Source organism: Cryptomeria japonica, chromosome 5 (assembly GCF_030272615.1).
Source record: "Cryptomeria japonica chromosome 5, Sugi_1.0, whole genome shotgun sequence".
In the NCBI taxonomy this organism is placed as follows: domain Eukaryota; kingdom Viridiplantae; phylum Streptophyta; class Pinopsida; order Cupressales; family Cupressaceae; genus Cryptomeria; species Cryptomeria japonica.
Window position 1 is genome coordinate 19568776 of NC_081409.1, and position 12049 is coordinate 19580824.

Genomic DNA, 12049 nt, shown 5'->3' on the forward strand with positions numbered 1-12049 from the left:
AACTAGTTATGATATGTTATGAAATGAACTAAGATTTATTTTAATCCAAAATGACAATATATTAGTGATTTATGCTAAATGCTCTTCTCTAAAATTGGCTATAAGTTAAATGCATACAAGTTTTCAAGATCTAGAATATGAAGAAATGAGCTCTATTTATAAGGAAAATGGAGCAATTGATGGTTGAGATTGAGTAATCTCAACAAGGGTCAGGATTGAATGATATTCAATCCATGTGAAGGCTTTCAACCCAATCCCAAGATGACAAGTGTCAATATGAGATAGGTTGAGAGGAGAGGGAATAAGCATTAAATGTTTGACATGACCTGAGAGTTAACTTAGGAGTTAAGGTCAAGGTTGGGTTGAGTGAATAAATTCTTTATTCAAAGAATAAAGCTGTTATCCAATGGATAAACTCTTGTGCAAAGTTTAAAGGGATAACCATGGTCAAAGAAATAAATGTTTGAGGAGACACATGAGTCACATGAGGGTTGAGTTAGGGGTTAACCATAAATGGTCATGTAAGAGCCATAAGTGGTTTGGAAGACCTTAGAGGTTAATTTGTTGAACACACAAAGCATTTAATGCTTTTCAAAGACTTTGAAGTCTTTGAGAAGTGACTCCAAGTTTCTTAGGAATGTGACAGTAATTAGGGGATGGATTAGGTTAATTAGGAAGGGTTTAGAAGAATCTAGAAGGGGGTTAGGATTGCAAGTGGGTTTGGTGGGTGAGGGAAAATAGGATTTTAATTAAAATAAAATTAATTTATTTCAATTTGTGGTTGCAACTTCCATTTGTAGGAAAATGCAAGTGGGGGAGGGATTTAATGATTTAAATAAATATTTTATTTTATTTATTTAAAAGAGTAAAGGGGATTAAATTGAATAAATAGAATTTATTCATTTAATTGATTGTGAATTTGGTTTAATGAATTAATTAAAATAAATTCAATAATTTATTTAATTAATAGGAGAATGTTTTTGAAGATGAAATTAATTAAATGTTAATTTAATTAACTGATGGCTAGTGGGTTTTAATCAAATAAATAGAAAATATTCATTTAATTAAAATGGACAGATTTATGTGACTACAAGTACAATGACTTTTTGGATCAAACCTATGTCTGGATTGTCATAACCTATTTGCCATAATAAAGCTCAATGATGATAATGCACAAGAAGCTCTTTCACTTTCATATCTTCTACCTTCCATCCCCCTTTCTTGATTGACCTCCATCATCCTTCCCGAGTCTGTGTAGCCCGCTATCACATGACTGAGTATAATGACACACCAAAAATGTTTGCATTTCATGTAGTTGCGCCTGCATCACCATATATTAGCATTTCATACATATAGATATTACAATTGCACCATATCTTGCACACGACACATGTTAGCACATTTTACATTTTTCATCATGTAAATAGTTATTTGCATTTCATGCATTCTTATTTGTATTTGCATAAACTTATAAAAACATAAAAGAACAAAATAAAGAAATATTGCATTTCATCAATATACATATTCGCATTCATATCATAAACATCACATAGGTACACATGCATATAGCTGCTGCAAGGATGAATCATCTCATATATATATCAAAATCATAAGTGTCATGATATAATGATGTCAAAATACATATGGCTATAAAATCACCCAAAGGTGTCTACATCATCATACAAAAATGGTACAAAAACTGATACATAGGGAGCCCTCTAAGGCTATGATGAACTCCCTCACTCGGAGCCGACTGGCCTTGATGGAGTCTGAGCCCTGGAAGGACCCACCCTAGGATCATCTCTCATGCCCCCTCTATCTGGTGGTGGTGGAGGACCCATGACCCCACCGCTAGATGCCTGTTTCCTGTCTCTCCCTCTAGTGGTCGTCGTCGTTCGCAATGATCTCCGGAAGCTCCTAGCCCGCTGATCTGGTGGAACCACTCCATAGTACATGTCTCTCCAGTAGGCTATCTCCTCCCCTGCCTACAAAACATAGGCATATCTAGCCTCTGTGTCCTCAGTGTTGTCTCAGCCTTTGTATAGCGTTGAATAGTCTGATCCCTCTCCCACTCAGTGTCCCTCAGCTGTCTCCTCAGTCTAGTTTTCTCCCTCTCCAGATCTTGGATCTCATCTGCCTATCCCTAGCAAATCTCCCTCAAGGATAGTAGCTCATCCTCCTCCTCTCCCCCCTCACCCTGTCCCTATGGCTACTCTTGTCCTCATCCCAGTCCTTGTACATGTCTAGGAACCTATGCTACTAGCACCTATAAAGGCAATCCACCTTTGCCCCTCACTATGTGAGCCTACTAAAACTGTCTCTCCTCTTCACCCTCTCTCCTCAGAGCCACTCTCCTCTCTACCACTGCACCCCACCTCCGTCATCGACCTCTACCTCCACCATCTCCACTATCATCTCCATCACCTCCATCGTCTCCATCTATTGACTCCCCTGGATCCGTCAGTCGTGGAAATGGATGCTCTCCCCAATATGTAGTGTATTCTGCATCCATTCTTGCATCCTCTATATCTGCCCATATATCCCAAGGTAGGGGAACCATCTCTACCATCTGTGTCACAACCTGATCATAAGAAAGCAATGGCCCCAAATGCACCTGATCCCTCACTGTCTGTGCATACATCTTTGACCCCCGTGGCATCTATTGTATCTTATCAAACTACCTGCCCACCCTATCTACCAATTGCCTCTCAATAACATATGGTGTCCGAACAATCAGATACGTGCTCCAGAATACATGTAGAATCTCCACTACATCATCCTCCCACTCCTCACAGTCTAAGTAAGGCCTCCATATCACACTATCTATCTCATCGATAACCCTGTGCCACTACTCCAGTCTCCCAATCTATGGCTGTGACGTATTTATATCATACAAGTGTACATAGCTACACCCATGTCCCCTACCTCTAAAGTGTATCGGACATGTAACTAGCAGATGCTCATATCCCCATACCTGCAAGAGTGTCACTCCACATCCCAATCCTTCTGATCCATGATACACAAACTGATGCAGCTAATAATACAAGTATGCCAGTAGACATGGCCCCCATGCAAACCTAGTGTGCTCAGTCACCAATGTCTCCAGAGTCCTCCCCCATCCCACAGCCAACCCTCATGTCGCTCTATCCGGATAGAGGAACCCACTGATAACTCCTGCTAGAACTGCCAGTAGTGCCAATCTTGTCTGTGTCATGGTCTCCCAAGCCACATGTCTAGCCCTCATCTCTAGCCCTGGATCTTGAAACAGTCATCTTAGTGCATCCCTGTCTCCATCTCGATCATAAGGAAACAACTCCCCATTGATTGATATCTTTAGTATCCTATACAAATCCTCCAAGGTGACTATCATCTCACCCATCAGCAAATGAAACATGCATGTCTCTGAGTTCCATCTCTCAGCTAAAGCAGTCAACAATCCCATGTTTTCCCAAAACTCATGCACATACAGAATATATCGCAAGCCCATAGCCTGAACTGCTTCTCTATCCTCGAGTGTCAGCTCTGGTCATAAACTCTGAGTTGAAGGGAATCTCTCCTGTGACTCCAGCATAGGTAGGTCCTCCTGCAGTCAAGCAAATCAACTGTGTCAATCCTAGTGGTACTCCCTGTTCATCACAAAGTGCTACTTCTTATCCTAGTGGTACTCCTTGTTCATCATAAAGTGTTGTTTCTTATCCTAGTGGTACTCCTTGTTCATCACAAAGTGTTGCTTTCTATCCTAGTGGTACTCCCTGCTCATCACAAAGTACTACTTTTTGTCCTAGTGCTTATATCTATCAGATGGCACTCTATCCTAGTGGTGCTCTTTGTTCATCACAAAGTGTTGCTTCCTATCCTAGTGGTACTCCCTGTTCATCACAAAGTGTTGCTTTCTATCCTAGTAGCATTCCTTATTCATCACAAAGTGTTGCTTTGATCCTATCTTTAGGGCACCTGCTTGAGTGTGTCCTCTTGAGTAGCTTATCCAATTGACAACGTATGTTCTATCACAGAATTGTCAATCTCAGCCTGATCCAATTGGCAACGTATGTTCTATCACAGAATTGCCAATTTCTTTCATACTCCTTGTTCATCACAAAGTGCCTCGATCTATCCTATCCTAGTGCTCTGCTTGAGGGTATCCTCTTGAGTAGTTTCCTGGTTGGCAACATATGTTCTATCACATAATTGTCAATCCTAGCCCTATCTGCTATCCTAATCTTCCCTAGGGGACCTGTTTGAGTGTATCCTCATAGAAGCTTATCCAATCGACAACGTATGTTTATCATAGAATTGTCGATTTGACCTTGAAGACATAAATGCACATTCATGACACAAACACACTTGCATACTGCACATACGCACCTGCTCTGCACAGACACACCTGTCTTTCATAAACACACCTAAAATACACAAATGCGCTCACATCTAACACAGATGCTATTACAATCATAGATGCGCCTGGCACCAACACAGACGTGCCTAGCCTACCCAGACTCACCTGGCACCAACGCAGGTGTGCCTTAGCATTTTTACCCTGCTTGACATTTTTCTAAGACATACCTAAAACACATTTATTACCCTACTTGACCTGCATTTATGACAGCAATTAATGCAACAAAGTACAAGGAGGTTTTGTGGTACTTACCGGCTCTCCTGCATCTGCTAGCCTCTGAAATCGGAGAACGTGATCAAATTTGTGCACCAATGCCATCGTTGTTGACTGTTGACTGCTCTTTGCTCTCTCTACACTCTGATCTCTTAGGTGTGTGGATGACAATGAGGATGTTTTCCCTCGCAGTCTATCTTATAGACTACCCTAGCCCTAGTCCCCCGAGTCAGTCTTCTTTATCCCATGACTCTGTCACTCTATCGTATCTAGTCTGTCCATTCTACCATTTCTTTCTTATCGAGAGATTGTCTGTGATCTTTTCAAACATTTTCATCCAATCTCTCGAGGGGGCCATTTCTTTTTTATCGAGAGATTGTCTGTGATCTTTTCAAATATTTTCATCCAATATCTTGAGGGGACATATCATTCCCATCTTGGGGCAGCTTTGTATCAGTTCATCTTATTTTCTTTGAAACAACGGGACAAGCTGCATTGTCTCAAAGAGGGGCAAAATGTAGACAACTAAAATTGTCATGTCTAATTAAATAAATATTTTATTTATTTAATTACTTTAGCCCAATTCTTCTATTAATTGAATAAATCTTTATTTATTTAATTAATTCATTTATCCTCTTCTAGCCATATTTCTCATTTAAAGAGATACATTTATTTATTTAAATTATCTTTTCTTAAATTAAATGAATATTTTATTTATTTAATTGATCCTATTTCCTCTATTAATTAAATGAATCTTTATTTATTTAATTAATTCATTAGCCTTTTCTACCAATGACACATGTCATTCATCTCTTAATTCCTACACTACCTACCCTCTCATTATTTTCTTATTTCTTTTACCTACCCTCTAATCATAGCCCGCCATTTATCTTTTGCACCTCTTAATCGTATCCCTCCATTTCTTATAGTGTCTTCTATATAAGGAGATACTTCCTTCATTATCAAGCCCCAACTACGCTTTTGAACTTTCAAATACGATCAAGTCTACTTGCAACCACACTTCCATTCTTTGTTGAGCTCTTGTGCACACATAAAATCTGAGAGCAAATATATCAAGCAAGATCAATGGAGATAGGAAGAATGGAGATTCAAACCCTATTGGACATTTGATGGTATAATCTTTGTGATTTCATTTGATTTGCATTATCTTGGGTAATCTTCATATGTTATGGTGGATCTTTGTTGTTGTTAGGCTAGGCTTTTGTGGTTGAATTCATTTAGTCTTTCAATATTGTTATTCCATTTTTACCATAAACAGTTTGTTTATTTTAATATCATTTATTTAGTTGTACGATAATATTTGTGTCTTTCATATGGTCTATGTGCTCTATCTGTATAAGATGTTAGCGTGCTGAACTGGTGTCCTAGTTCTGTGCGCTCATCCATAAGACAAAGGCTTGACAAAATTGTTCAGAAGCATTGCCTATAGCTTGTTAGTCTATTTTTGTACTCTTCATCCCTTGGCTCACCCTTAGCATCATTTTAAGTGAGTAGAGCAAAATTAGGTTTTTTCCTTAAGGTTCATTACTTTAAGGGTAACAAATCCCATCCTCTACATTTTGGTGAACCCGACATGAAGGCCAGTTGCATCATCATTTCTTTTAGTGTTTTCTTTGTATTTACATTTAAAATCTAAAGAGAAAAACAAAGAAATAAACAAATTTTGACTTTGAACAAACCTTGAATCAACTTCCTTCATCACTGAGTATTGTAGACTTGCGACCTCCTCATAGTGTGGTCAAAGTGTTGTACAAATTTTCCATGAGCTTTATGACCCAAACTGCCACAAGAGTTGTGTTGTTCTCAAATTTTGATTCCCTCCTATTCCTCCCTGTAAGAAAATTTAATAACTTTGTCCGTAAATGAAGAGGACACCAAGAAAATAGAATTCTAGACTAACATATAACAAGGTTTCAACAAAACCTTCTACACTTTGAACTTATCCAAAGCTCGGGTGGGTATACCTTTTGTGAATACTTTCACACTTTTAAATTGAGATCCACAGTAAACCAATGCTAAAACCTATGGACTTCATCACCTTAATAAAACTGAAACATTAAAGAAAACTTATGCTCATTTTTAGTATTTGATCCCAGGAAAGATAGAAAGAATTCCATAACTGACATCAGTGCCTTATCCAGGCTACAGAGTCACCTAAATCAAGCAAGAGTTTCAAAACTGAACATTCTCATACATTTCATCACTTCGGCTTTCATGAACCCCATACATGCCTCACATATATATAGGTTCTTTCACTTTAAACTAAAACCATTTATCAAATTCAAAGCAGCAAACATTTGATCTACTGACAGAAATATTTCATGCATATTTAATCCCTCTCCTGAAGAGAAAAGCCAGAAATATATCTATAAGATTTCCTTAAAATCCATGCTCAATCGAATAACCCTAAATTATCCAAATGAAACCAGCAAATTAATGAATGCACACTAAAAGACAAAGAAGATTTAGGCCTGAAACTTTGATCTATATATTTATATTCATTTCGAAAATTTTACATGACTCAAGGTAATTCCTGAGAGAACTAGAAAAACCCTAGATATATTTCAGTAGAGTTTCTTTACAAATTCTTGTGATGTTCTTTTTCTAAGTCCTGGTATCCATTTATAACAATATGGATGCAAACAAGCTTCGGACTTTCCTAGGAAAAGTTTGTTACAACCATGATTCCGCTGAAAAGGAAAGCAAAATACAATCATTTCATTTCCTAACTGCCTTTTAAGTTTGTTGTTTCGCTACAACATCTTCTAACTATTCTAGGACTTCCTCTTCTTGTACTGCATATTTGTTTTTCCACTCTTGGAACACGTCATCACTTGGCCAGGAGAAGCTAACAATCTTCTTTTTCATCTTATTTAGCCTTTTCCATGTGATTCTCAATTTACCAACCTCTGTCTCCTAGAAAACCATAATGTGACTTTACTTTCTCAATCTCCTCAATTGGCTTAATAAATAAAGATGTGTCATCTGTATTAATGACCTCATTTACCCTCTGAGACAAGTTATACCCCAACTCTTCCAGCCATACCTTTTCTTCTTTTAGCTGACTTGGACCAACAAAACCCCCAAAAAACAACTCATACTTATGATCAGAATATTATTTTCTATATAAGTGGGCTTTTCTCTTCACACCTGCCCTTTCTTCTGCTAATCCAATCATCCCTTTTATTAACTCACAAGTGGATTTGATATTGGCATTAGCCTCTGCCTCTCCATGAGATGAACACATAAGTTCCAACTCCACTCCCCTAGGCATCCACTTATTCAGAATTGGCTCCAAACTGGCCTTATCTTCTTTCAAATTAGTCAAAATATTCAAAATTCTTTTCATGTAAATGTATACAATAGAGGCTCTAACTGAGTCAGCAAATTTCAAAATTGTACCTCTAACCTTTTCTTCATATTCACTTGCAAGCAAGGCTTGAGCCTGTTTAAACTTTTCCATCAAATCTTGTATGGTTTTAGTTGCTTCGAAACCAAAGGTCATAGGAGAAGGGGGAAATTCAATGATAGGACTAGTGCGTGGGGGTCTTTCTGGAGAAGATGCAATCATTAGAGTGGAGGACTCACCCTTCTGATGTTGCCCTGCCAATTGACTTTGTAATCTAGCAATGATGCTATCCCTATTGGCTATCTCTCATTTGGCTTCATTATAAGCCCTTAGAATTGTTTCTAATCTCACCTGGATATCAACCCTCTCCTTTGCTTCCTTCTTAGCCACTGCCACACTAATTTTGTAGTTTCTAGAACTATGCTGGCAGCTTCTACCACCCTTGTGTCCTAGACTCTCTTCACTATCATACCTCCTAGGTAACTAAATTATAATGTGTCCTTCCTCCTTCTACTCTCATCCCTCTTCGAGGACCACATAACCAAAGCAACATTATCCTTACTGAATGTCACTCCTTCTAGGGGCTTGGGTTCTTTCCTTACTGCTTCAAGTACTAAGGCATATGTTGTGTCCCATTCAGGAAGGATTAAAACACCAGCCTTTGACACCATTTCTCTCCCCTTTTTAGGAGTAATGGCTTTAAATTTTGCCATCATTTCTTGTTTCGCCTCTTCCTCCATTGTATTTACATCTTTGTGAGGTTTCTCATTCTTTTTCTTCTCACATCTTGCCTTAAATTGCTCAATGTTTTGTTTCCAAACAAATTGCATAAAGGACCCTGTTGTAACAAAATTACTATCAGCCAGGAACTCCTCACTGGCTTGTTTGATAGCAGGGTCTAGCTCTTTTCCTTTGAACTCATCTACAGTCAAGTTCATCTCAGCACTCGGTGGCTCTTCAAGTATTCCCTCTTGTGTTTCCTCATAAGTGTAGGCAATCTCCCCAAGACTTCCTAACTGCAACAATTGCTCTATCACTTCCTGTTCATCTCCCACATGGATAGGGGATTGGGATGGAGAGTACAGAGGTTCACCTATTTGCACCTCTTTTCCTACCCTTTTCCTTTTAGGGGAGTTTTGGATGTCAATGACATCTTCTATTGCTCTCTTTCCTTTTGAAGTAGAGGGCTCACTAGTTACCAGCACTAGCACACTATACCTTGGCTTCTTATGCATCACATAATCACCTGGAGGGATGGCCTTGGCAAAGGCAGGCTTGGCTAAAACCAACTTAGCCCTTTCAAGATCATTCCTCATTATAACCTCCCTCTTTTCCTTCAATGTCTGCATTAGGTCTTCAAAATAAAGAATTAAGAATTTAATTTTCTCCTCAAAGGGAGTAAAACTAGATAGAGGATCATAACCACCATCAAATTGGTGAATAAAATCAAGAGCCTTCTTGTATGCTACCCATTTTTCTTTTCTCAATTCTTGCTCATCTAGATTGAATTCATTTCTGATCAGATCCTCAGGAAAATGGAACTGATGTGGTCTACCTTTACATACTACTCTCTTTCTGAACATACCATTGAAGAAATCTTTAGGGTCAACAAATCTTGATACTGCAGTAGACAACCTATATGGTTGAAAGAAATCATCAAAGTGTTTCTAGCCACCCTTGGTGATTACAAATTGATGAGCCATGGTGATGGTTGGGAAAATGGTCCCTTTCCCCCTATTTGTTAACTCTGCCTCTTGCACAGCCCCAATTTGCCTTAGGATCTCTGCAATTCCTATCTTCAATGGGACTTGATAGGGCAACAAATATGGAGTTCCTCTGAATCCATAAACTCTAAACACTATAGAGACAGGGTACAAGTATATATCACCCCAATTGTGCACAATCTTGATACCTTTAGCAAATTATTTAGGCCTAAGGAACTCTAGGAGGGCCTTAGGGATCCTAGGGTTTTATTGGCACAAAAGAATCCTAAGTCTAGATGCAAAGCATCTGTCAAACTTCAAGTAACTGGCATCCTCTATTAGGAATCCCATTGATACTGAGAGGGGGGGGTGAATCAGTATCTGATCGGTGATTAGAATTTCTTGAATTAAAACATGCAGAACATATTATAATAGTGTATCGGTATGCAAGAAATAATGCAGTAAATAGAATCAAGAACATCAACATGAAAAGCACACCATAACAGAAGGTTTTAACGAGGAAACCTGGTGTGGGAAAAACCTCGGCGGGATTTGTGACCCACAATATTCACTCACTGGCCAATAAGAGAATATTACTTGCAATAGGGGCCTGCACAAGCAAGAAGGCCAACTGCCTAGAGCTCACTGCTCAATGGGAAGTTTTACTGACTTACAATGAAGATTATACAAATCCAATATCTTGTACTACTTTACAATAGCATCTATAATGCCTGATCTAGTACTGGTTGCTGCTCTGCTTCTTACATAAACCCTTAGCCTATATTTCACATAATAGGTCTGCCTAATATTTTTCTTTTATTCTCCCTCACACATTACCAAATGTCTACAATGATCTCTTTTATATATAAGAGTCATTTTACAATTTGCCAAGTCGGCTTACAAAATAATAAACAAAATAAAATATAACAAAATCTTGTCGGCCTCTATGCCGGTATACTTCTTTTCTTTGTGCCAGTGTCAGTGTCTTGAGTGCCAGTGTAGAGTGTGATCTACTGATGCTGGTATAATGCTTTTGTCGATGCCATAGGATTGCAAGGTTGCCATCAATTACAAAACCTTCAATCACATACAATGTCTCATTGGAGTGTGCATATGCCAACAATCTCCCCCTTTGGCATTGGTGGCAACACTCATGAGAAATTTAAAAAATGTATCAAAAAATGTGAAGTCCAAAAATGTTACCAAAAATGTGTTTGCTCCCCCTGAGCATATGATTCCTGTGATATTGAATTTTCTCATCCCACCACTCCCCCTTTGGAATCAATGACAAAGGTTGTCAAGATGTCAGTAGAGTTTGTAGTTTCAACCTTGTAACTGGGTGGTTACAATTTGAAAAAGATCTCCCAAAATCAAGTTTATACTATCCATAAATTTCTTGCTATCCTTTATTGTTGTCTCTGTTCTCTTCACTGTACCGGTGAGATGCTCCAAATGCTCTGCCGATGTTTTTTGTCCCTATATTAGTGCCTCAGATACTTCCTTCCGTAGTGATGCTAGATAGTCCAATCTTGGACTTAGTTTTAGTCTCAAATGTTTTGCCTTATTCACTATTCTTTCTTTCTCTCTTTCCAATTTAAGTAAATCTTCTTCAAAATTTGTTATCTTCTCCTCAAAAACTGATAGTGTATCAGATGAGTTAACAAAATTATCTACAAGTTTATTGATCTCATCCTGTACCTTGCTCATCTTTTTGTCTATATCTACAGTCAAAAAGTTTGTCTTACAGGTGTCTTTGTACAAAGTTTTGTACTCTTTCAATAAATTACACAATTCCAGTAGAAGTGTGTCAAAATCTCTGTTACACTTCTTTATTTGCTTATCAAAGAATTTCTGTTTTTCAATTTCTACTTTATCCTTCAATGACTCTTCCTTTATTTTCTCAATTTTTTCTGTGATATATTTACACAGTGTATCAAGTTGTCCTAAAGAATCTTTATTGTCTATATTACAGTTAGGAGCAATTACCTTCAAAATTGTTATGGTATCATCAATTGCCTTGTAAGCTTGTGAGCTGCAGTCTATTATCTTTTTGATTGAATCTAATAGTACCTCAGTCACATTAGTTGATTTGTAGCCTAATGATGAACCAACATTCTGAGTACCATCAGTGGAAGTAACCAAGCTTGTATTGACCTCTAGTAGGTCTGTTTGTGTCAAAATTTCTTTAAGCAATGGTTTTTCTATTTCTCCAGTTGTCGGTGGCACTGTTTCCTTATGTTTCTGTTCTTCTTGTTGTTGTTCCTATTCCAGTGCCTTTTGCTCTATTTGTTGCATTGTCTCAGTCTGAGTCTCTACCTTTTTCTCTTTGTCTTCTGCTGGTTTCTCCTGTGTGTTTTCAGTTTGCTC